General features: G+C 44.8%; 1 protein-coding gene across 1 annotated transcript in view; it reads right to left on the bottom strand.

The window, feature by feature from the left end:
- SLC25A37 (solute carrier family 25 member 37) overlaps positions 1-13223 on the bottom strand; it is a 63024-nt gene extending 49801 nt beyond the window's left edge. Inside the window, exon 1 of the mRNA XM_043982984.1 lies at positions 13140-13223. The gene's annotated coding sequence lies outside the window, so the exon portion shown is untranslated. The remainder of the gene's footprint in view (positions 1-13139) is intronic.
- Between the last annotated feature and the right edge of the window lie 1189 nt (positions 13224-14412).

Raw genomic sequence — 14412 nt, 5'->3', positions numbered from 1 at the left:
ACGTTTTGCTCCAATCCATCCTCCACTCAGCTGTGGAGATTTTCCTGAACCCCAGGACAGGAATGCTCTCTCCTCTCCTCAAAGAGCCTTATCTCCCCCTCTCCCATCTCTCTGAAGGCTACATTGTATCTAGCCTGTATCCATTTTGTTTGTGCTCATTATGTGTCTGTTGTCGCCCAATAGCATTAAGCTACTTGCGATCAGAGACTGTTTCCCTTTTTGTCTCAGAGCCCAATATTGCACTTGACACCCTCATTGAAGTAAATGAAACATGCCCCCTTGTTATTGATTAGAGGCATGTCATCACCCTCTGTAAAAAAGGGTCGAGGACCTCTGTGGTCCTGTCCAGCTCTGCTGTTCTAACACAGTGTGCACCTGGGAAGAGGCAGGGAATGGACTAGAGGGGGTCTAATGCCCCTTCCAGTTAGAAAGCCTATTAGCTTGTCATTCTTAGTCCCTTAGGCCCTATCTACAAGCCTGCCACCACACCCATGCCCTTCCCTTTCTGGAGGCCACCAGATAAGGAAAGCTAGAAAATCAATGAATCACAGCTGGAAGGATTCTAGAGATCATCCATCCCAGGCCTGAGCCAAGCAGCAACCTGCTCTCCCCCCACCCTTGTCACAGTGTACAAAGCACCCCACCACCCCAGATGGGCTTCTAGGCATGTGAGATTCTGAGGCCTGCTTATGGCCCACAACAGGGGTTCCAGCCTCTCGTCTAAACAGCAATACCCATCCTGGAGTTATGAGGACCCTGATTTCAAATGTGGCCTCAAACACGTATTAGCTGGGTGATCCCAGGCAAGTCACTTAACTTCTGCCTCAGTTTACTCATCTGTAAAATGAGCCTCAGTGGGTGTCTTTGTTCCCCCAATTATTCTTCACACATGCAGAGTTCTAGGCACACTGGACAACTTGTCCAATCACACCCTCAATTTGACTGTCTGTGCTGTTGTTTCTACTTTGACATTTGCCCAGAATGCCACGTTTCCCCTCCATCCTTCAAGCCTCAGCTCAAAGACAGAGGAAGTACTGGGCAGTGGAAAGAGCTGTGGCTCTGGAGTCACCAGGGTGCTGGGTTCCAATCCTGGTTCTGCTGGATGGCCTTGGGTAAGTCACGTGACCATCTTAGGGCTGGAGGAACAACAGGAGCAAAGATGAGGAGATGGGAAATGGGAGATGGGGCACTGGGAATTTAGAACCCCAAGTAGGCCAGGATGGGTGAATTGGGGAGGTGAGTAATAAGTGGAGAGGGAGAAGAGGCCAGTGTGGCAGGAGCTTTAAATACCAAGCAAGGAGTCCCTGTTTGATCTCAAAGGGGGGGGGGGGGGGCCGGCACCAGAGCCTGATAGGAGGGAGGCCAAGGTCAGACGTCAGCAGCTTCGTGAGGATGCATCAGCAGGGGTAGGGGGAGGACCAAAGAGCAGCCTATTGCACAACTATTTTTCCCTCTTGGTTGTCTCATCAGATGCCTCGGCCTTCACTATTATCTCCATACGGATGACTCCCAGGTCCATATAGCCAAGCCTGCTCCTGCCTCTATCTTTTCCCCCTCTCTCCCCTTCCTTCCCTCCCTTCTCTTTCCTTCCCTTCTTCTCATCCTTCCCTCCCTTGTATGTGTCTTTCCCTCCTTCCTTCTTTCTCCTACTCCCATTTCTCCCTTCTCTCTCATTTCCTCCTTCCCTTCTTTTTCTCCTTTCCTCCCTCTCTCTCTCTCCCTTTCCCTCCATCCCTTCTTTCTCAGCCCTCCCTCCCTTCCCTCTGTGTCTCTCTCTCCATCTTGGTTTCTGTGTGTGTGTGTCTCTCTGTCTCCTGTTTCTCTCTATCTCTCTTTCTGTCCCTCTCCTGAATTCCAATGACACATGACCACCTGCCTATTGTATATAAACAGGGTGTCCCATAGGTACTCAATCTCAACCATTTCCAAAACAGAATTAATAATTCTTCCATTCCCCCCAGTTTACAACCCTCGGGGCCAGGTCTTCTGCTCTCTCCTCCCGGACATTGTCAAATATTCAGTTGTTAAGCCATGCCAACTCTGCCTCCACAAAAATCATGGGTCCCCTTCACTTAAGCCCAGGGCCTCATCACTGTCTAAGAGGGTTTACAATAGGCTCCTAATTGGTTTTTCCTGCCGCCAATCTCCCCTCCATCCAAAGCACCCTCCACACTGTTGCCAAAGTGGATTATCCTCAAGCATGTATCTGATCCTGCTTCTCCCCAGCTCAAGAACCCCAGTGGTGCCCCAGGGTAAAACACAAACTGCTCCCTCTTGGCATTCTAAAAGCCCTTCACACTAAGACTCCAGCCCAACTTCCCCACCTTCTAACCCTGCTCCCCTTTTGCTAATCCAGCTAAACTGGCCTCACAGAGGATCACTATGGAGAGCTGAAAAGAGACCTCCTTCAAAGGCCCCTCAGATCACAGAGAAGTAAACCGAGGCCCAGAGAATTCAGTGCTTGCCCAGTGTTACAGGGGTGGTAAACCTCAGAAATAGGATTCGAATCCAGGTTCAGCTCTTTGTTGCCTCCCCTTCACAGCTCTGTTTCCCATCTCTGGGCCCTCTGGATCCTCCTAGGATCCCTAACATCCTTCAGAGAGCCACACAGGGGCCACCTCCCACAGGAAGCCTGCAGTGTCTCCCCTGCCCCATGGCTCTTCTCCCATTAAGGCCACATATTTGTGCTGCCTGATCCGTGTACCAGGCACTGTTCTAACACTTCACAAACATCTCTCCTGATCTTCACAATAACCCTTTGAGATCAGAGCTGTTATTGTTCTCAGTTTACAGATGAGGCAGCAGTGAAGTGACTGGCTGGGTATCACACAGCTAGCAAGTAAGTGTCTGATACTGGATTTGAACACAAGACTTCCTGACTCCAGGCCCAGTGCTCTATCCACTGTGCTTCCAAACTACCTCTATGGAGTACCTGATGAGGAATGGAGGATGTAGGAGCTTGGGTCACTTGCCCTGCTCCCATGATGCTGTCTGAGGCTGGATTCAAACCCAGGTCTCTAGGTAAATCCAAGGAGCCAGGCACTATCCTGTATCTCTTTCCCCTGAATTCCAGGTGGAAGGGCCCTAAATGGTCAATGGACCCTACTTCTACAGCAATTCTGAGCCATGGTTGGTAAGCCTCTGCTTGAACACTTCCAAGGGATGGGAAAGTCACTACCTCACAAAGTGATCCATCCCATTACTGGCCTCATCTAATTGTTGAGAAGTTGCCCCTCATAATGAGTTCAGCTCTGCCTCCCTGTTGCCCATCAGTTCTGTCCTTGGAGCTCTAGGGGAAAGCCAATCCCTCTTCCACATGGTAGTACCTCAGATGCATGAAGTCAGCTGTCACGGGTCCCCTATCATATCATGTCATATCATGATTTCTTGTTATATATCACATCATGTATCATCATGTCATATCATCATATTGTGCATATATCATATCGAATGGCGTTATGTCACACTGTGTATGATTCAGTGTGTCATAATGTCATGCCATATCATATCATGTCACATATACAGTTTCATGTCATGTACTGTGTCAATTTGTATGTCATATAACATGCCATATATAGGTCACCTGTGTGGTTTCATGATGTGTGTGGTGTCACATGTATATGTCATGTCTTTTCCAGTCTAAGTATCCCCTAGTTTATAGATCCTGATTCAGAGAATTTTAGACCTGGAAGGAACTATTTAACCCATCGCCTCCATTCTGACCCCACAGGGCCCCAGGAAGAAAAATGAGCTGCCACCTGCCAAAGGTCATACAGTTAACAACAATCATTTGAACCTGAGCCAGGCCTCTTGCCTCTATCTCAGTGGCCTCTTTTTTCAGCTGTTTCCCATCCAGCATTTCAGCTCTGAAGAGGCTACATCCCATCATGGTCATGGTTCAATGGGGAAGGGCCAGGCCCTAGGTTCAAATCCCAGCTCTGCTGCCTGCCTGTGTGGCCTTGGGCAAGTCCCTTTACCGCCTTGGGCCTTAGTTCCCTCATCTGTAAAAATGAAGGGGTTGGATTAGATGAGCCTTGAGGTCCCTTCCAAGTCAGAGCTATGCTCCCAATGATCTTGTTATTTCGCCCTTTCTGAGACTCAGTTTCTCATCTATAAACATAATCAAATAATTTAATTAGAAATCCTGAAAATTAAAGGAGAGAGATATAAAATTGCGAGTAAGAAAAACTATAAAATTAAGAAATAAATTAAGAACTGATTTTATGAGGAAAAAAATAAAATAGATAAACCTTTGGTTAATTTGATTTAAAAAAAAGAAACAAACAAACAAAAATGAAAGGGGGGAATTTACCACAATGAAGTGGAAATTAAAGCATAATTGGAACTATTTAGCCCAACTGTATGCCAATAAATTTGGCAATCTAAATGAAATGAATGAATATTTACAAAAATAAAAATTGCCAGATTAACAGAAGAAATAAAATATCTGAATAGCCCCATTTTAGGAAAAAGACATTGAACAAGCCATTAATGAACTCCCTAAGAAAAAATCTCAGACTAGATGTTTTACAAGTGAATTTCTACCAGATATTTAAAGAACAATTAATTCCAATCTATTTAAAGTATTTGGAAAACTAGGTAAAGAAGGAGTTCTACCAAATTTTCTGACACAGGCCTCTTGCCTCTTGCCTTTTATGACACAAATATGGTGTTGATACCTAAAGTAGGCAGAGCCAAAACAGAGAGCAAAGAAATTATAGACCAATTTTGCTAATAATGTCAATGCAAAAATTTTAAATAAATATTAGCAAGGAGATTACAGCATTTATCACCAGGATAATAAACTATGACCAGGTAGGATTTACACCAGGATGCAGGGCTGGTTCAACGTTAGGAAAACTGTCAACATAATCGACTACATCAATAACAAAACTATTCAAAATCAATATGATTATCTCAATAGATGCAGAAAAAGCTTTTTACAAAATACAACACTCATTCCTATTATAAACCATTTAGAGGGGGCAGCTAGGTTGTGCAGTGGATAAAGCACAGGCCCTGGAGTCAGGAGTAACCTGAGTTCAAATCCGGCCTCAGACACTTGACACTTACTAGCTGTGTGACCCTGGGCAAGTCACTTAAACCCTCATTGTCCCGCAAAATAAATTAAAAAAAAATTAGAGAGCATAGGAATAAAAGAAGCTTTCCTTAAAATGGTTAGCAGTATGTACCTAAAACCATCAGCAAAACATTATATGTAATGGCGATAAGTTAGAGGCCTTCCCAGTAAGATCAGGGGTAAAAACAGGGATGTCAATTACCACCTCTATTATTTAGTATTGTACTAGAAATGTCAGCTTAGCAATAAGAGAAGAAAAGGAATTGAAGGAATTAGAATAGGCAAGGAGGGAAACAAAACTATCACTCTTTGCAGATGATATGATGGTATACTTAGAGAATCCTAGAGAATCAATTAAAAAACTACTTAAAACAACAAACTTAGAAAGTTGCAGGATGTAAAATAAATCCACATAAATCAAAGCTCAGCAGCAAGAGATAGAGAATTCCATTTAACACAATTACAAAATACTTTTCACACAAATAAAATCAGATCTAAGTCATTGGGAAAATATCAATTGCTCATGACTAGGCCAAGGTAATACAATAAAAAGGACAATTCTACCTAATTAATCTACTTACTCAGTGCCATACCAATCAGACTACCTAAAAATTATTTTATAGAGCTAGAAAAATAATAACCAAAATTCATCTGGGAGAAAGAAAGGTCAAGAACATCAAGGGAACTAATGACAAAAAATGCACAGGAAGGTGGGATAGTCATTCCAAAGCTGAAGCTATACTATAAAGCATCCAGTCATCAAAACTATTTGGTACTGGCTAAGAAATAAAGTAGTGGGTTAATGGAATGGTTAGGCCACAGGTGATACAGTAGTAAATGACTATAAATTATCTACTCTTTGATAAATCAAAAGACTCCAGTTTCTGGGATAAGAATTCACCACTTGACAAAAAACTGCTGAGAAAACTGGAAGATAGTATGGCAAAACTGGGCATGGAGCAACATCTTACACCATATACCAAAATAAGGTCAAAATGGGTACATGATTTAGACATAAAGGATGATACTGTAGGTAATTAGGAGAGGAAGGAATAGTTTTCTTCTCAGATCTATGGAGAGGAGAAGAATTTATGACCAAATGAGAATATTATGCAATGCAAATGGATCATTTTGAATATATTAAATTTAAAAGGTGGGGCAGCTAGGTGGTGCAATGGATAGAGCACCAGCCCTGGTGTCAGTAGTACCTGAGTTCAATCCAGCCTCAGACACTTAACACTTACTAGCTGTGTGACCCTGGGCAAGTCACTTAACCCCATTGCCTCACTAAAAAAAACCAAAAAACAAAAAACAAATTAAAAAGGTTTTATACAACAGAAGCAATACAGCCAAGATTAGAAGGAAAGCAGAAAACTGGGAAACAATTTTTACAGCCAGTGTTTCTGATAAAGGCCTCATTTCTAAAATACATAGGGAACTAAATCAAATTTATAAGAATGCAAGTCATTCCCCAATTGAGAAATGGTCAAAGGATATGAGCAGGCCAGTTTTCAGATGAAGAAATCAAAGCTATCTATTGTCATATGAAAAAAATACTCTAAATCACTATTGATCAGAGAAATACAATTAAAACAACTCTGAGGTACTACCTCACATCTATCAGATTGGCTAATTTGACAAAGAGGAAAATAATAAATGTTGGAGAAGCTATGGAAAAATTGGAACACTAATGCATTGTTGATGGAGTTGTGAACCCATCCAACCATTGTGGAGAGCAAACGGGCTATGGGCTGTGCATACCCTTTGACCCAGTAATACCATTACTAGGGTCTATATCCCAAAGAGATCATAAAAAAGGGAAAAGGACACACATGTACAAAAATATTATAGCAGCTCTCTTTGTGGTCACAAAGAATTGGAAAAGGAGGGGATGCCCATCCATTGGGGAACGGCTGAACAAGTTTGTGGTAAATTAATGTAATAGAATACTATTGTGCTATAAGAAATACTTTCAGAAAAACCTGCAAAGACTTAAATGGACTGATGCTAAGTGAAATGAGCAGAACCAGGAGAATGTTGTACACAGTAACAGCAACATTGTGTGATGAACTGTGATAGACTTAGCTCTTCTCAGCAATACAATGATCCAAGACAATTCCAAAGGATTCATGATGGAAAATGTTATCCACATCCAGAAAAGAAAAACTGTGGAATCTGAATACAGATTGAAGCATACTGTTTCTACTTTTTTTGTTTGTTTTTCTTTTTTGAGGTTTTCCCCTTTTGTTGTGATTCTTCTTTCACAACATGAGTAATGCAGAAATATGTTTAATGTGATTGTACATATATAACCTATATCAGATTGCTTTCTGTCTTAGGGAGGGGAAAAGGAAAGGAAGAAGGGAGAAAAATTTGGAACTCAAAATCTTATAAAAATGAATATTGAAAACTATCACTACATGTAACTAGGAAAATAATAAATACTTTTATGACTAAAAAAACCATAGATAATTATGGCACTGATCTCACTGGGTTGCTATCAGTCAATCTTAAGTGTTTCCTGTGTGTCAGACACTGTCTTAAGAACTGGAGTTACCAAGATAGGCAATAATGCTTGTCTCTATTTAGGGATCAGATGGGAGGAAGAGCCCCAAAATGCTTTGTAGACATTAAAGTGCCACGTGAATATCAGCTATTATTGACATTGGTATTTATTCTGGTTTGCGGGGCACAAGCTGGAACCCAAGGCAGTTTGCTAACCTAGATTCTTGGCTGCTTCCTCTGCACTCCTGCCTCATTACCAAACAGGAAGGGAGAAGCCCCTAGCTGTGCTATGCAAGCAGGGGAAAGGGGAAAGACTTCGCTGGCTTCCCCCTGCCAGGTCCCAAGACCAGGAGATGTAGCTACTTCCAAGGAGCCGATCAGAAGCAGCCTCACACATGGCTGGGAAGGCAGAACCATGCACTATGACTTGCTGTTCCTGCCAGGCTCTGATGCAAAGTTCCTGGACATTGAGCCTGTGCTCATCCAGGGAACGGAAACTCAGAAAGATTGAGTGCTTTACCCAAGGCTACACAGGAAAGCAGATTCAAACTCCAAACACAATAAAATGACCAGAAAGATCACCCTCAGCACATTACTCCCAGGGCTGATAAGAAGGTTAGCAGTAATGGCGGCACTCCCTAATCAGATATAGTGAGGAGTGGCCGCACCCCATTGCTCACTAGCACACTTCCATCCTAATCCACCTCCTAGACTTTGCACATATTCTGAGTATTGGTGAAAACAAAATGAGTGATCTGTGAATAGGTTGTTTTTCCGAGTAGAAGGAAAGCTCAGTGAGGCCAAGAACAGATTCCTTTGTCTGTACTCCCAGGGCCTAGTACAATGTGAGACGTGTACTGTGTAAGGAACGCAAGCATGGTCAAATTACATTGTACCCCCAAGCATCCAGCTCTAGGAGTGTGAGCCTATGAACCTCTGCTCATAGAAGCATAGATTTAAAGTTGGAAGAACCTGGAGTACATGCTAAGAGAGAGCGATGGATGAACGAATGCAGACAGACAGACAGACAGACAGACAGGCATTGTTGTTTTTTAATTTTGAACTGTGTCTGACAAAGATACTGGAGTAGTTTGCCATTTCCTTTTCCAGGTCCTTTTACAAATGGAGAAACTGAGGCAAACAGTTCGGTGACTTGCCCAAGGTCACACAGCTAGGAAGTATCTTAGGCTGGATTTCAACTCAGATCTTCCTGACTCCAGGCCTGACACTCTATCCATTGATCTACTTAGCTGCCCATATAGATGGATGGACAGACAGACAGAAGATGGATGGATAGACTGACAGATGGATAAAATACAGGTTCATTAGTGTGTGGCTCACAAGAACATAGATAGATAAGAGAGGAGGGTAGAAAGAGAGGGAGGGAGGGAGGGAAGGAAAGAAGGAGGGACAGAGAGAAAGAAAGAGAGAGAATATTTATTAAGCACTCATTACTATATGCTAGTCCCAGCTGAGAGCTAGGGATGCAATCTTTTTCTCAAGATGTTCCCATTCTAGTGGGGAAGCAAACACACCATGGGAAGCTGGGAGCTGGGGCGGAAGGAGGGGCTCTCACAGCAGCCTACCATGGGGGTGCCTGGGAAGTAGCCCAGAGCCTGGTCCCAGGCAGGACAGGAAAGCTCTCCTCTCAGAGAGGCAGAGTCCCAGGTTGGGGGTAAGGGGAAAGAGAGGCCAGGGGAGGAGGCTGACTGGGGTACATGTGGCACAATGAGGGCACAGTTGGAAATGCATCACGCAGAATCATTGATTTAGTTCCGGGTGGAATATGGCAAGCTCCAGAGAGACTTCTGTGCCCTGATCCCCCAAATGCCAATCCGGCCTTCTTTCCTTGTGGCCTCTACAGCTCAAGCTAAGCACATTTCTCTAACTAGAGACCTTGTGGACATCCCTGTTGGGAGAGCAGCTACATCTTCCCCCTGGTTATAGCTCCATCAAAGCACATCTCCCCCAGTTTGGTCTTTGCCTCTCCCCCTTTCCTAGACTCATTTCCCCAAATCCAGATGGGCCGACTCCAGAAGAACCCCGCTACTTTTAGGCTGCCTGTGCTACTTGGTAAACCTATAGCTGTGTCCCTGGTCCACGCTGGACACGGAATCACCACGTGACTTTGAATATCTAGGGGCCTTCTTGGCAAAATCTAGGGAGAAGCCAGGGACGAGGAAGGGCCTGGAGCTCAGAAGAGAGATTAGCTCGGTGTGTGCACACTTGGGCACCATCCACATAGATATGACACTTGAATGGTGGGAGCAGATAAGACTATCAGGGGAGATGATGTAGAACAAGGAGAGACTTGGACAGAGGCTCACAGACTCCATCTCGGTGAAGTTGAGGTGTGTGATATGGATGATGGGAAGGCAGAGGAGCTGAGGAAGCAGTCCTGGAGGCAGGAGGAGAAGCAGGGAGGGACAGGAGCTTTCCAGAGGCCAGCCCTCTCCCCTCTGAGCCCTAATAGCTTTATGACCACAAGCAAACCATTTCCCTTTGCAAAGCCTGTTTCCTCATCTCCAGCTTACCCAGTCCAGAGCCTGTTTGCACCTAGTGGTGTTGGATTGGAAGCCCTGGAGGGCAGGGACTGTATTTTGCCTTTCTTTGTATCCCCAGCACTCAGCACAGTGACAGGCACACAGCAGGTGCCTAATAAATGCTTCATGACTTGTTGACTCCACAGCCACAACACCCAGCACAGGGTTCCCCACCCCCATGCATACATCTTTTCTCCCCTATGGTTTCGCTATCAGGGAGGCCTCCTTCTATTAGTAGGGATTAACATCTGTTGTAGAGCCCAGAGATTTAGAATGGTCTAAGGAATGGAGAGGTTCATAATAACAATGAATGTAGCGCTTAGTAGGTATCACACCCTGTACGAAGCACTTTACACGAGAGAATCTCATTTCATATTCACAACAACCCTGGGACTCGGATACTGTCATTATCCCCATTTTACAGATGAAGAAATTGAGGCCAAAAGAAATGATGTGACTTGCCCAGGGTCCCATGGAAGTAAGTATCTAAGGAAGAATTGAATTCAAGTTTCCCAGCATTCTGACCATTCTATCCACTGCATCATCTAGCTGCCTAAAACATCCAATGTCTGACTGGGGAGGTCCCTCAGAGCCCATTTTACAGGTGAGGACACAGGAAGAGGCTGTGTGGTAGAATGGCTAGAGTCCTGGACTAGGAGTCAGTTTTAGCTCTCACCTCTGAAGCTTATGAGCAGTGGGATCCTGGGCAAAGCAATTTCTTCATTTTTATTTTATTTTAGGGGAGAGGCAATCAGGGTACAGTGACTTGCCCAGGGTCACACAGGTAGTGTCTGAAGTCACCTTTGAACTCAGGTCCTCCTGCCTCCGGGGCTACTGCTCCATTCACTGCCCTAATTTCCTCTTTTTAAAAAGGAAGGACTTAGACCAAACAGCTTCTTAGGTGCCTTTCACCTCTCAATTTATGAGTCTCTTGAATCTCAAAGAATCACAGGGGTTTGCTAAAGGTCTCACAGCTAGTCAGTGACAGATCAGAGATTAGATTTCCAGTGCCTTGACTCCCAGCTCCAGGGTCTTTCCACAACGCTGGGCTGCCAGCTCTGTTTTCTTTGTAGATGACATTTTGTTAAAAGTCCGGGAGCCCGATGGGAGCTTCTTAAACCTCCTATCTCTTGAGCCAGCCTTGGCCACACATTTATAAACTTCCCCATCCCCTGACTTCCACCAGGCTGATGGACACATTTACTCTATATGTCTTGGGTCGCTTGATACCCAGCCAAAGTCGGGGGATGGCTGTTCACACACTGATTGTACAAGAAAAAATAATAATAATAAAAGGGACAGGCTCTAGCCCAACCTAGCCATCTGGTAGCTTGGATTATGACTTTCAGAGAAATTAAAATAACAGCCCTCCCCTCCCCAACTTCCTAAACCAAAAGAATTTATTTATTTGTCTGTTTTCAAATGGCAGGGAAACAGCTGGGGGGAGGGAAGGTCCTCTGCTATGGGAGGCAATAGACAACGTTTTTTTAGTCCAAAGCCTACAACAAATTAGCTGAAGCAACTCGATTCTCTCTAAACCTCAGGTTTTCCATCTGCAAAGTGAGGTGGCTGGTCTACATGAAATCTGAGGTTCTCCATGGTACACAGTATCAACAACATTGTGTGGTGATCAATTGTGATAGACTTAACTCTTCTCAGCAATACAATAGTCCAAGATAATTCCAAAGTACTTATGATGGAAAATGCTCTCCAAATCCAGAAAAAAAGAACTGTGGAATCTAAATACAGATTGGAACCATTACTGTTTCTACCTTTTTTTTTGAGGTTTTCCCCTTTTGTTCTGATTCTTCTTTCACAACATAATTCATGCAGAATATGTTAATGTGATTGTACCTATATCAGATTGCTTGCAGTCTTGGGGAGGGGGAAGGGAAAGGAGGTCAGGAGAAAAATTTGGAACTAGAAAATCTTATAAAACAAATGTTGAGGGGGCAGCAAGGAGCGCAGTGGATAAAAGCACCGGCCCTGGATTCAAGAGGACTTGAGTTCAAATGTGACCTCAGACACTAGCTGTGTGACTGTGGGCAAGTCACTTAACCTTCATTGCCCCCCCCCCAAAATGTTGAAAACTATCTCTACATGTAACTAGAAAAAGAAAAGAAATCTGAGGTTCTCTCCTTGGTTGACAGGCCTTAAGGTCTGACATCACCTTCTAAGACTGTTCTATGCTTTCCATCTCTTGGATCTCTCACCATCTCTGTTCTAAGGCCCCTCGTAGTTCCGACATTCACGTTCTGAGCTCCTTCTCGCTGAGCCATCCTCTTTCCTAAGGCCCTTCTTAGCCCCGCCCGCTCTAGAATCTGTTCTCCTCATCCCTCTGCCTGGAGGAAGCTGCGGCAGAATTCTTCGAGCACTCCCTGGGGTTTTGCTGATGAGAAGAGTTTTTTGCTCGGTTAATTAGTGGGTTGTGCAGCGGCCGCCCTTCGGAGGTTTCTGAATGCGCCTCCGCTGCCTCAGGGTCTGCTGGTTGCCCAAACCCACCTCTCCAAGGGGGAGGGGCAGGGCCAGGATAGCGCTGAGAGGCCTGGGCAGGAGCCGCTTCAGCCTGTCTGGGATGGAGCTCGCCCTCAGCCAGGCTGCTCAGCTGCAGCGACCCTGGGTTCTTCCCAGCTGTGACCGCCGCCCACCCCCCCCCCTTTCAGGGACCAGCTCACAGACCCCCTCCCCCAGGACCCTCCTCCACCAGAAAGGACCCCTCCCTCCTTCAAACTTCAGTTTTGGGTCCACACCTTTTAGGTCATTTGTGTTGTTGATCGGAATAATTGGTGGCAGATCCCAAGGGCTGGAAATCACCCAGCCTCACTCCTGGGAGGGAGTGGGGCTCACTGGATTTGGAGCAGGAACACCTGGCTTCCAATCCTAGCCCTTCACTTTCTCCCTGAGTGACTCTGGACTAGTCACCTTTTTCCTCCCGACCTTTGTTTCCCTGTCTAGGAAATGAGTGGGTGGGACCAGCTGACCCCCAAGGCCCTTTCCAGCTCTGAACTTACGGTTCCAGGCTGTATCTACGTGGATCATTGGATCCCAGAATCATCATGACAAAGCAAGGGAGAGGGAGGGGGAAGGGAGTAAGCATTTAGATTGCGCCTCCCATGTGCCACCGCGCCAAGAGCTATTTACAATTACTCTCTCACTGGAGCCGCACAAGAAGCCTGAGAGGGGCTGGTTTTATTCCCATTTAACAGAGGAGGGAACTGGGGCAGACAGAGGTTCACAATAATTGAGTCTGTGGCAGGTTTTGAACTCCGTCGTCATGACTCCAGGTCTCTGCACACTTTGTCGAGGTGCCTGTAATGCTAATGACCGACCTTTCTATAACGTCCAACAGAGGCTTATAGGATCAAACTTGGGAAGGATACCTGATCCACCCCCCCCCCAACCCCCATTTTACAGACAAGCAAACGAAGGCCCAGGGAATGACTTGCTCAGAGTCAAACAACTAGTAAGTGTCTGAGGTCAAATTTGAACCCAGGTCTTCTTGGTTCCAAACCCAGAACTCTATCTACTCACTACATTATGCTGTTGGTATCATTGTTGTTGTTGTTAACCTAATAATAGTATGACTGCAAATAGTTCTCCTTTATATGGTACTTTATAAATGTTATCTCAATTTTCATAACAATCCTGGGAGGCAGGTGCTATTATTATCCTCATTTTATAGGTGTGGAAACTGAGTAAAACAGAGGTCCAATGACTCACAAAGCTAGCAAATGCCTGAGGCTGGATTTGAACTCAGGGCTTGCTGGCTCCAGGTCTCCTGCTCTGCCACACCTCTTTGCCTCACACATTAGTATATAATTAGATAGAATGTAGACTCCTTGAAAGCAAAGATTATTTATTCTTTTAACTTTGTAACAAAGTGCCTGGCTCGTAACTGGTGCTTAATAAGTGTTTGGTGAGTGATTGAAATTTATATAGAACTTGAAAAAGCACTTCATAGAAGCTATCCCATCTGATCATCTCTCCCCAGCCACTTGAGGTAGGAAGGGTAGAAATTATTATTCCCATTTCATAAATGAGAAAACAGGCTCCGTGAATTGACCTGAGGTACTTGTGCAAGGTCAGTAAGCAGAGGGCAGGTCTTCCCTGATCACCCCCTTACTAGCACATTCTCCCTCTTGAAATCACTATTTATACCTTTCCTTCCTCCCTCCCTCCTTCCTTCCTTCCTCCCTCCCTCTCTCCTTCCTTCCTTCCTTCCTTCCTTTGGAGGCAATTGGGGTTGAGTGACTTGCCCAGGGTCACACAGCTAGTAAGTGTCAG

The sequence above is a fragment of the Dromiciops gliroides genome, chromosome 2, assembly GCF_019393635.1.
Source record: "Dromiciops gliroides isolate mDroGli1 chromosome 2, mDroGli1.pri, whole genome shotgun sequence".
NCBI lineage: Eukaryota > Metazoa > Chordata > Mammalia > Microbiotheria > Microbiotheriidae > Dromiciops > Dromiciops gliroides.
The sequence above is the reverse complement of the archived record's forward strand: the minus strand, read 5'-3'. Positions and strand labels throughout refer to the sequence as shown.